The sequence below is a fragment of the Silene latifolia genome, chromosome 2, assembly GCF_048544455.1.
Source record: "Silene latifolia isolate original U9 population chromosome 2, ASM4854445v1, whole genome shotgun sequence".
Taxonomy (NCBI): domain Eukaryota; kingdom Viridiplantae; phylum Streptophyta; class Magnoliopsida; order Caryophyllales; family Caryophyllaceae; genus Silene; species Silene latifolia.
In genome coordinates, this window is record NC_133527.1 from 167,916,786 (window position 1) to 167,929,194 (window position 12,409).

A 12,409-nucleotide genomic window follows, 5' to 3' on the forward strand; every position below is an offset into this window, starting at 1 on the left:
CTTTATTCTTCCGCCGATGGCGAGCAACAGAACAGCATAGGGAGACGGGCGGTCGTCACCAGATTCACCGGCCCCGGACGACTTTCACTGTTCGGGGCCAACTATTGAGCCTTTCCTCCCTGCCATCCTTTTGGCGCTTCAAGTCTCTATGTCTGTAACCTTTTGTTGTTCCTTCTTTTTTGTAAGCTTTGGTAGGTTGTGTTTAGGCTATCCCTATGGGTACGGCCGTCGACTTCGTTTTGTATCACCTGTAAACATTTTTAGTAAAGTTTGTCCATTTGCCTTCAGTTGTCTTCTTACGTTTTTAATTGAGCGCTTTTTTTTTTTTTTTTTTTTCTACCTTCGGCTTGGCCGAGGCAGTTAGAATGCATAACTCAACTGTACTTAACGTTTTTAAACATGTTGGCATGTCGGTCGCTTCCTCCTTCACTCTCGGTCTGGCCGAGGCGTCAGATTTGCGCTTCCCAACCGCCGTTGTGAACATGTTAGCGTATCGGTCGTTGTGTCCCCGTCACTCCCGGCTTTGGCCGAGGCAATCGAGGTTACGGCTCGACAGCGTTCGTATCTGTAGACATATTGGTCGCTTCCTCTGCCACTCCCGGATTAGCCGAGGCGGTCAGATTTGCGTTTCTCAACTGTACTTATATGTTCCTAAGCATGTTGGTCGCTTTCGCGAGTATCAACTGCTGTTGGCAAATCGCGTTTCCTCGTCACTCCGGCTTTGGCGGGGCAATCGAGTTTACGTTTCGATCGCTTTCCGTATCTATAGACATATTGATCGCTTCCTCCGCCACTCCGGATTGGCCGGGGCAGTCGGATTTGCGTCTCAACAGTGCTTATACGCTTATATACTTTGGTAGTGACTGCCCGTCTTTGACCGCGGCGTCTACTTTGGTAGCGACTTCGGAGGGGACAAGCATTTTGATGGAAAACTTGGATCATTCTTCATTAGATATAATCACGCGCTGGGGTACCCACAACGGTCTCGGACACCTCCGCCGCTATATGAAGTATTTCCTTAGGTTGTCTGTGTTCCAATGGCTCATTAGAGGAACACCCTCTATGTCTGTCAGCCGGTATGTCCCCGGCCTCATTTCTTCAACCACCTTATAGGGTCCTTCCCAATTGGCCGTCATTTTACCATGGATGTTTCCTTTGTTGGTTGCGGCTGACTTTCTTAGGACTAGATCTCCTACTCTTAAGTCTCTTTTGTGGACCCTATGGTTGTATGCTCTTCTCATCCGGTTTTGATATACTGCCAAGTTAAGCCGTGCCGTGTCTCGACTTTCTTCGACCAGGTCTAGGGAGGCTCTTAGGCCTTCCTCATTTTCGACTGGGTCAAAGGTTTGCGTTCTGAATGTCGGCACCGCTGCTTCAATTGGCAGGACGACCTCAGACCCGTAGACAAGGTGGAATGGACTGTACCCCGTTGCTTCTTTCTCCGTGGTTCTAAGGGACTAGAGGACGCCGGGTAGTTCATCAGTCCACCTTCCCTTTAGATCTTCAACCTTCTTTTTCAGCCCGTTTAGGATTGTTTTATTAGCTGCTTCCGCCTGCCCGTTGCTCTGAGGGTGGCAGACGGAGGAGTATGCAAATTTGATACCGAGCTCCTCCAACCAGTTCATTACCATGTCGCTCTAAAACTCTCGGCCGTGGTCAAATACCATGAGTTGGGGCAACGCAAATCGAGTTATGACGTTCTCCCAAATCACCTTTCTTACGGCCGCCGTGGTCGTGGCAGGTACCGCGATAGCCTCGACCCATTTGGTGAAGTAGTCAACGGCGACGATTAGGTACTTCCTTCCTACGGAGGCCGTCGGAAATGGCCCTAATAAATCCATCCCCCACTGTGCAAATGGTAGGGGGCTAAGTACTGGTTGCAAGTCTCGGGAAGGTGCGTGTATCACCGGAGCATGTATCTGACAATTCTTGCACTTCTTGGTCTTAGCTCTGGAATCCTCAAGCATGGTAGGCCAGAAGTAGCCGGCTCGGAGAGCTTTGTGGGCTAGCGTTCTTGCCCCCATGTGATGTCCACAGATGTCTTCGTGAATCTTTGTCAGTATGAGCTCCGCGTCGGCTGGCCCGACACATTTCAAAAGTGGTCTTATCACGGACCTTCTGTATAGTTCTCCTTCGAACACCAAGTACCTTGCGGCGATCCTCTTTATCTTCTGAGAGAGATTGCGGTCCTCCGGTAACTCTTTTGTTAGTTTGTATTTCATTATCGGGGTCATCCACGTCGTCTCGGCTTCGATGTCGCCCACCATGCCGACGGTCTCAGTGATGCTTTTAGCATTCCTGATATCCACCAGCACGGTTCGACTGACATTCTTGATGCTTGAACTGGCAAGTTTTGAGAGAGCGTCGGCTCGGTTGTTCTCGGACCTAGGGACACATTGTATTTGGAAAGATTTCAATTTTGCAGTGTCAGCTTTGACCCTTTCCAGGTATCTCACCATCCCGTCGTCTCGAGCCTCATACTCTCCTCTGATTTGGTTGGTCACTAGGAGTGAATCTGTCTTCAACACAATATGTTCCTCCCCGGCAGCTCTAGCTAACTCGACTCCAGTTATCACCGCCTCATATTCGGATTCGTTGTTTGAGGCCGAGAAGGTAAACTTCAAGGCGTACTCAAACTCGTCCCCGTTAGGGCTGGTGATAAGGATGCCGGCTCCGAGCTGTTCTTTGTGGAGGACCCGTCGGTGTATACTTCCCACACACCGGGATGTGATTCTTCTTGGTATGTGCACTCGGCTAGGAAGTCTGCAAGTGCTTGCCCCTTTATCGAAGGCCTCGGCTTGTACTGAATGCCGAAGCCGGATAGCTCCACTGCCCATTTGATAAGTCGGCCGGATTTTTCGAATTTTTCTAAGGCTTTCTCCAATGGCTGGTCGGTTAAGACCGTCACGGGATGTGCGTCGAAGTAGGGTTTTAACTTCCTTGCGGCAACGACGACGGCGAAGGCCGCTTTTTCAATCAGTGGGTAATTTCTTTCGGCGGCCAGCAGTGTATGGCTGATAAAGTAGATTGGGTGCTGCTGCTTGTTTTCTTCCCGGACGATTACGTCACTGACCGTGGCCGAGGTAACGGCTAAATATAGATATAGCGTCTCCTCCAGCATCGGCCTGGACAGGGTCGGCAGTGTCAGAAGGTGAGCTTTCAGTTGCCTGAAAGCTGTGCTCTGTTGCTCCCCCCAGCTAAAGTCTTTATTCCCTTTCAGCACCGTAAAGAACGGAGTGCTCTTGTCGGCCGACCGAGAGATGAAGCGGGCAAGAGCCGCCATTCTCCCGGTCAGCGTCATAACCTCTTTTCGATTCCTCGGCTCCGGCAGGTCTAGTATTGCTTGGACTTTCTCTGGATTGGCATCAATTCCCCTGGCGCTGACAAGCACGCCGAGGAACTTGTCGGCCCGGACACCGAAGTTGCATTTCATTGGGTTAAGCTTCATCTTATATTTCCTTAGTGAACAAAATGTTTCGCTCAAGTCGGCCAAGTGCTCGCTGTCAGACTTACTTTTTACAATAGCATCGTTGACGTAAGCCTCGATGTTTCGCCCTTTTTGATCTTGAAACACTTTGTCCACCAGCCTAGTGTAAGTTGCGCCAGCGTTTTTCAAACCGAACGGCATCATTTTATACATGTATGTGCCGTTACCGGTGATGAATGCGCACTTAGGCATGTCTTCTTCGGCCATGAACACTTGATGGTACCCTGAGAAGGCGTCTAACAGGTTTAGCATAGTGTAGCCTGCCGTTGCATCAATTAAACTATCTATTCGAGGCAAGGGATAACAATCTTTAGGGCACGCTTTATTAAGATTGGTAAAATCTACACACATCCTCCATGCCCCTGATGACTTTCTCACCATTACAACATTTGCTAGCCACTCAGGGTAAGTACAAGGCATGATAAAGCCTGCCTCTAATAACTTGTCTACCTCGGCTTTGATGGCCTCATCCTTCTCGGCCGAGGAGTTCCTCATCTTCGCTTGGGGGCGAGCGGTGGAGAGTACGTTCAGCTTGTGAACGATCACCTCCCGGCTCACGCCTGGCATCTCGGCGGCTGAGTACGCGAAGACGTCTTTGTTCTTCCTCAGGAGGTTTACGATATCGGTTTTGAATTTTGGCTCCAGGCCGACACCGATAGTTACGGTGCGTCCTGGGTCAATTTCCACTTCCTCGGTCTCGACTCCCTCGACCATGCCGACGTTGTTGGTGCTCATCGGATCACCCTTCTGTTGTAAGGATGGGCTCTTCCCTTTCTCTGATTTTTTCGCCACTTTGAGGGATTGCATGTTGCACCCTCTGGCAGATACTTGGACATTGACGATTTCGTCTCTTTCGTCCTTCGAGACGAGCTTTTGCGCTTCCCCCCGATCCGAGACATACATCAATGTCAGGGCCCGGATGGACATCACCGCATCGGCCTCGCTCAAAGTGACTCGGCCTATGAGAACATTGTAGGCAGACGAACCATCAATGACCACGAACTCAGATAAAACGTTCTTGGCCGCATCAGCTTGGCCAAACATCACCGGCAGTCTGATTGACCCCAGGGGTACCAGGCCGGCCCCGGAGAAGATGTATAGCGGGTGGGTGCAGGGGTTTAGGTCTTCAATCTTCAGGCCGAGATTGAGATAACACTCCCTGAACATGATGTTTGTGTAGGCGCCTGTGTCAATCAGGCACCTTTTAACCAAGTGGTTGGCTATGTCTAGGTGGACTACAAGCGGGTCGCTGTACGGAGCGACGACTCCCTCGTAGTCCTTCTTCCCAATGGTTATATCGGGGATTGTGGAAGCGGGGGTCGTTGTTTTGGGCACAAAGTTGATGGCTTGATATAGCTCATTCAGGTGCCGTTTGTGCCCATTAGCTGACCCACCGTTCTCGTTCTCCCCGATGACAACCTGGATAACTCCCATTCGCTGGAATACTGATTTTCTGTTCGCCCCGTCGGAGCTTGTTTCTGGGCCTCCAGCTACATACTTGCTGAGGGCCCCCTTTTGGATCAGCTCCTCGATGGCGTTCTTCAGATGCCGATAGTTGTCGGTCTTATGGCCGGCATGGCCATGGTAGTCGCAAAACTGGCTCATGTCGCCGTCCCCCTTCGCCTTGGGGGGGCTCGCCCATTTCTGCCCTTCATTCTTGCTTAGGGCAAAGACCTCGGCCGGTGATTTGACCAGGGGGTGAGACCGCATGCACCGCTTCGGGTGTATGGTCCCGAACTCCCCGGCGCCCGCCGAGTTTCGCTTCTGTTAAATCTCTCGGTCGTGACCGATTCATGTCACGGCGACCTTCATCAACATTCTCCCGGCGGCTCCTCCTTTCTCGGGTGCCCGGCCACCGTGGCCTACCCTGGTCTTGTGGTAATCCTCCACCTTTACGGCTCGGTCGGCCATCTTTTCAAGCGGAGTCTAGGTTGAGGTCCTCGCACTTGATCAGCTCATTTTTGAGCTCGCCTTTCGGGAGGCCTTTCATCAGTGCAAAGGCCGCCAATTCGGTGTTCAGCTCACGGATCTGCTGAGCTTTTGCGTCGAATCTCTTCACGTAGCTTCGTAGAGACTCGTCCTCCCCCTGTCGGATAGTGAGGAGATCCGATGTCTCCACGGCCCTTCTTTTGTTGCAAGCGTACTGGGCTATGAAGTTGTCTCTCAGGTCGGCATAGCAGATACCGAACCATTGGGTAGCCCCTTGTACCACCCGGGCCATCTCACGGGGTTGTTGGGAAGACTCGGCACCATACCTCATCGGGCTGCTCCCATACCGACATGTACGACTCGAAAGCCTCGGCATGGTCGGTTGGGTCGCTATCCCCTTTGTATGATAGGGACGGCAGCTTCAGTTTGGTCGGCACGGAGACTTCGAGGACATAGGCACTGAGGGGCTGTCTGACCACGTGTCGAATGACACGTGGCGATCGGCTCCTCGCAACCCTAGTCCGGCTTCTCTCCCCGTGGCGGGAAGGGCTTCTTGTTGTCCGACTTTGGAGAGTCGGACTTCTTTCTTCATTTCTTCAGGGGTGGCCTCGTTGTTGCCGCGGCGACGCTGTCCTCCCGCGAGTGGGGGAAGGACTTTGGTCTGCCACTGGCAGCACGAGCTCCGCCGGCGTCCTAGTATGCATGGCTCCTTGTATCACCCCGGACAAGTTGTTCGGGGTCACTTTATGGGCCCTGGTCACCTGTGGGTGCGCTGCCGTCACCGTCGTTGCGGCGGGGGTGATGGGCGTACTACCCATCAGGTCCAGGAATAGCTTCAGTTTGGCTGCATCGACCACATGTCCCATGTGGTGACTTGGCCGGTGGGGCGGTGTTTCGGCTCTCTTGGCATCCCGTACTTCACCGGCTCAGTGATTCGGCCGGTGGGGGACTGCCCGATCTCAGAATTAGGGAACGTGTCGTCCTGGTAGAATTCAGTTTCTACACTCACAAGCTCTGGCTGTTTTGACATTTTCTTAGCTCTTTGAATGGTTTTTTGGTTTTTTTTTTTGTAAGGTAGGTGACCAGCTTTTAGTATGGTGGAAAGACTGTTCTACCCTCGGCCGAGGGAACCATGGCAGGCCGGCAGGCCTGGTTGACTCCATGCCGAGGGGACTTGGATGTGAGTACGCGGATATGTCTCCCGGCTGGCTAGTTGCCCAGCCGACACCCAAGTGACAGGCCGACAGGCTGCGTCGGTTAGGCTGTCTAATACGTTGACTTGCTATGGATATCTTTGACCTTGCTCAATATGTTGACTCGGTCAGCGGGTGCAGAATATGCCCCATCAACACGTACTATAACCCAATACACAAAAACAAACTGCCCAGAACCCACTCGATCGAGTGCCTAAACCTACTCGATCGAGTAGAGGCTACTCGATCGAGTGCCCACCATACTCGATCGAGTGCCCCGACTTCAGACCCAAAACAGACCTTCTGATCTCTAACATACTCGACCGAGTATCACAGCCACTCGATCGAGTGACCCCCTACTCGATCGAATTCCCTATGTACTCGATCGAGTGCCCAAAAACACGATTCTGGTTAAAAAAAACGTCAAAATACCCACTCGATCGAGTCAGACCCACTCCATCGAGTACCTCCCCTACTCGATCGAGTGCCCCTACTCGATAGAGTCATGCTGACTCGTACATACTACCCGCATGTTATCTCTCATAACCCAACATAGTATGCGACTTCATAATCTCAACATTGTAATATAACTAAGCATGCAATTCTACACAATTCCTCATTCAATCAACAAAATAAACTATTTTATGTTATCAAATGCCACGTAATAAACAACCATCATGCTTCTTTATTCAAACCCACATATGTACACACCCCACCCAATTTTCAATCACAATTTCAATCTTCTACTCCCAACATCCAACAATTCACAACATACATCGTTACGTTTACATAAGCTGACAAACACCACATACGACCTTGACACATACCCCCCATGTGACCGGTTCAAAATTGTAGGGCGAGTTCGCGACTTTAGGACGTCTCCCAAGCCTTTGCATTAGCTCCTACAACCTTTACCCCGGGTTCATTTTAATTGATTCCCTATATTCATTAAATTCATTAGTTACAGGTTTCAGGATCGTCTCTCTGATACCATTTTGTAACACCCCCATACTCCAAGTGCCTTAACAAGACCACTCAGGTATTAAACTATTACCATCTCGGTTCCCCAAGGCAATGATAATCATAAGACAATTACGAAACAACATTTAAATAGTATAAGTTTAGTGAAAGAATACAATCTAAAACCAAATGCCCAAAAATACGGGTTACATGTTCTCAAAACAACTGTCTAATCAACTAAATGAAAATGTCTGACAAACTACTAAAGCTACAGCGGAAGACTCTATCATCTGAAGGTGACACATCCCAGCTAGCCCATGTATCTCGACTCATACCTGCTCAACAACTGCTCACCATCCCCGAATGGATCACCACAGTTTTTAAAACAATAAACGAGGTCAGTACTAATCACACAATTTATATAACTCAACAATACAACAAACAATACAGCTCAATCGTCACAGATGTACTCCGAACTCCATCACCAACTCCACAATACTGACTACACACTAAAGTGTGTAGCCCTGCCAGAGTATCCATCGCAACAGGTTACTCCTTGCCGCCAGTGGGGGACCGCATCCGTTCCCACCTAAGCCCCTCTCATCTCCGTCGAGCGATAAACCCAAATCCATTAATGTTCACATCCCTTCTGTGGCGGGTTCCACAAAAGGCGAATAATGGGCGTGAAGCCACTCCCGCAAGTGACTCCACTCAGCCAGGGACGCATCCCGAAGAACACAGACAGATATAATCAATCACAACTACTAAACAACAATCAGAACCAACAACCGTCACAATATTCGTATGATAACAATCAACAATCACAAATCACCACCAACACATTATGGGACTAATACTGAGTAGGGAAAACCCTACCTGGAAAGCAACATAGTCAGACGATCTCAACAGCTGTTATCAAAAGGCCTCCTCTACGAATCCTCCTCCTACCATAACATCACATATATCACTAACCACACAAAACTAACACAAATCCCCAAATCCCAAAATTAGGGTTTAACAAGACTTAATTAAATATAACAAATTCGGTACGTAGATCTTACCCTCGACGCAAGGATCTCTCTTTCAAAGTAATTAGGTTTGTAAAGCGTATTATGAAAGTGACGTAAGTGTTTATATATTAATTCACATTATTTAACAAAACCCGACAAAACATTACTCGCAAACCGGGCTACTCGATCGAGTAACTGACGTACTCGATCGAGTGCCGCCTACTCGATCGAGTACCAAGGCTACTCGATCGAGTACTCTACAGGTCAGAAACTATTTTAAATCGTAAAACACCCTTACTCGACAGAGTAAGGCCCACTTGATAGAGTACCCTGAGACTCATAAAACCGTAGTATTACAATGCACATGTGTGGAACTATGCAGCAGCTATTATAATGCACAACAAAGGAAGCTCGACATTTGTGGTCTGTGACTCCATATAAAGGCCCTCACCCATCTTCAAAAGAATGTACATATGTCTAGCAGCTTGCAAGGATTGCTTTAGTAAAGGTTGTAGACCCATTATAGGTGTAGATGAGTGTCATTTGAAGGGAGTCTATTCAGGGATATGCCTAGTTGCTGTGGGTTTGGATGGCAACAACAACATTTATCCTATTGCTTGGGCAGTGGTGGAGGTGGAGAATAAGATTCTTGGACATGGTTTCTTGAGTTGTTGTCTTGTGATTTGGAGAAGGTTGATGGGGAAGGGTTGACTTTCATGTCTGACAGATAGAAGGGTTTGCTAGATGCACTAAATATGGTTGTCCTAAAGGCACATGTCAGGTATTGTGCAAGACATATTTGGGCAAACTTCAAGATAAATTTCATTGGCCAGTTGTTTAAGGAAACATTCTGGAATGCTGCAAGAGCAGCAACAAAGGTATGCTTTTACTTTTTTTTTTCTCAACTGATTTTTTTTAAACTGATTGGCTTTTTATACTGACTTTGTTGTTTTAACCTCCTAACAGGCTGAATTTGACATAGAGATGGAAGCTATGAGGTCTCTATCAACTCAAGCATGGGAGTATCTGAATGCCATTCCCCCTAGACATTGGTCAAGGCATGCATTTGACACTAATTATAAGTTTAACCTTCTACTCAACAATCTTTGTGAGGTTTTTAATGCTGTTCTCAAAGAAGCTAGAGACAAGTTAATCCTCACCCACATGGAGTGGATGAGGAGGTATGTTATAGAGAGAATATGCCAAAAGAGGCAGGGTTATATGGCATATGAGGAGAGATTAATGCCCTATGCAATTAAATACATTGCTTGGGCTAAGGAAGAGGGTAGGTTTTGTAAATGGTCTAGATCTGATATGGGGGTCTATGAAGTAATTTATAAAGGGGAACAATGTACCGTGAATCTGAATTTGAGGACTTGTACCTGTTTCCATTGGGACCTTAGTGGATTGCCTTGTCCACATGCAACATGTTGCATATTGTTAGAAAGGAAGGACCCAATGGACTATGTGCATGAGGCTTACTCAAAAGCAAGGTATCAGGTCACCTATGAACCAACAGTTTTACCCATGCCTGGTGTAAAACATTGGGAGAAGACTGGACTACCAGAGCCACTGCCACCACCTATGAGAACCATGCCTGGCAGGCCTAAGTCCAACAAGAGAAGGAAGGAGGCAGGAGAAGATGCAGAACAGAGGGTGGAGGGTAAAAAAGCAAACAAATGTGGTAAGTGTGGAGAGTTTGGTCATTTCAAAAGGACATGTAAGAACTCAGCTGCCCTTTTTGCCAAGGACAGGGCTCCTGGTGGGAGGCCACTAAGTATAAGCCAATGGGCAAAGGAGGGGAGAGAGAAGAGAAAGAATAGATTTACCGCAAGGGAAAGGCAACATGGGGCTGCTGCTTCTGCTGCATCCTCTCAAGCAGGACCATCCAACAGAGCTACTGTTGCTGCATCATTTCAGACAGGAACATCCAACATGCCCCAATCAGCTGCACGCACCACAACTTTCTTCACTGAGTTGCTCACTCAAGCTAGCAATAACTTGCTTTAATTTCTGTTTATTATGTAGTTTGGTGATGTAATTTGCTTTTGAACAATGTTGTCATTTTGAGACAGTTCCAAAAAATGTAAAACAATATGGTGACAATTGCTTAATGACACGATGTTTTTGGAACAAATTGTTGCGTCCATATTCAAGTAAAATATTAGTTTAACTGCTTAATGACAAGAATTCAACTGACATAACAAGCTTAAAAGAGAGAATTCAAGTGACATTATTTCCTGAAATAAGATCCACACATTACAACATCAACTAAAATCCATACATTAGATCATCAAATAGCTCATGAATCACTAATTGAAAATTTTCATGAGCTATATCCGTTCAACTAAAACATAGTGCACATCAACACTACAAGTACAAATAAAGTGGCAAAAATTGCCATTGTTAAACCTTTGACAGATGACCTCCCTCTGCCAGCATCCCCAACCACACTTAAGACCTTCATCTTCTCAATTTCCAACACAAGCTTTTTCCTATCTTCTTTAAGCGACTCAACATCCCTACCCAATATATCAACTTCACATTTCAACAATCTCTTCTCCATCATCAGTTTGTTGATAATCTCTTTTTACCAATCCATTTGAGTGTGATCATGACAGCGAAACCATTCACAACCAACTGAACCCGTCCTTAAGTTTGAGAATTTACACTTCTCAAACCGTCTTTCAGGATTGTCAGATGTCCATGAAGTTAATATTGCAACAGGAACTCCACATAAGCATTTCTTTGGATGTTGGCTTGTACTATGGTAGCTGCTTTCCTTTGAATGGCTTGACATTCTTTTGCAGGACAACAATAATACAAATAAGAAAGACAACTACTTCAATACAATTTCAGTTTTTAATTTTAAATTAGAAAGATGACGTCACATACCCAAATCAATAAGAACCCTAATTTCAATTTTAATTGAATACAATTTTTAATAGAAAAGAATTTGAATGTTTAAACAAAAAATGAAGATATACTAACCTTGAAAAAAATGGAAACTCCAAGATTTATTGAACAATTAGATTGAGAAATTGAGTACTTGTTTGATGAAGATAGAGAAATTGAGTACTTGTTTGATTGAGAAATAGAATAAATGTTAAGAGTGAAGGCTTATAATATAAGTTGAAGGAATTATAAGGGCATTTTCGTCATGATTTTAGAGGAATTGAGCGAAAATTCAAAAACTGACGGAAATACTCACCTGAACTGGAAAATGGTAGCAATTTTTGGCCTGGGGTAAACTTAAGGGAGTAATTTAAAAAAAAAACATATAAGGGAGTAATTTTAGAAAAGTGAAACATATAAGCGAGTAATTTTTAAATTACTTTTTACTATAAATGATAAATGTTGATGATAAAGTGGGAAAGAATGGTAAAAGATAAATGTTGAAAATGAAGTGGAGTCATATAAAATGAATTTGGAGGGAAAAACGATGTTTGTTGAAGAGAAAACAAATATTTCAATTAGATATGTTTTTTCATATTGTTTATGAAGCCTTTAACATCTTACTTGATGTCTTGACGGTACTTAACACTTCTTCCTCACTTCATAATGACAAGCGAGAATTCATTTCACGTGTTAATTGTTGGCGCTTAATATTATGCACTTATAGTCACGATTTCTATGTAACTAGGATGTTGGAGTGTGGATTTCCTTAAAAGTAGGGGTACAAGTGAAATTAACTTATACTTGAGGGGTATAAGTGAGAATAACTAGGAAATTGAATGGTACATGTGGATTTTCCTGAAAAGAAATGGTACAAGTGAAAATTTTCCTTTTTTTTTTTTTTTTTCAAATCAACTTTTCTGTCGTACAGTAAA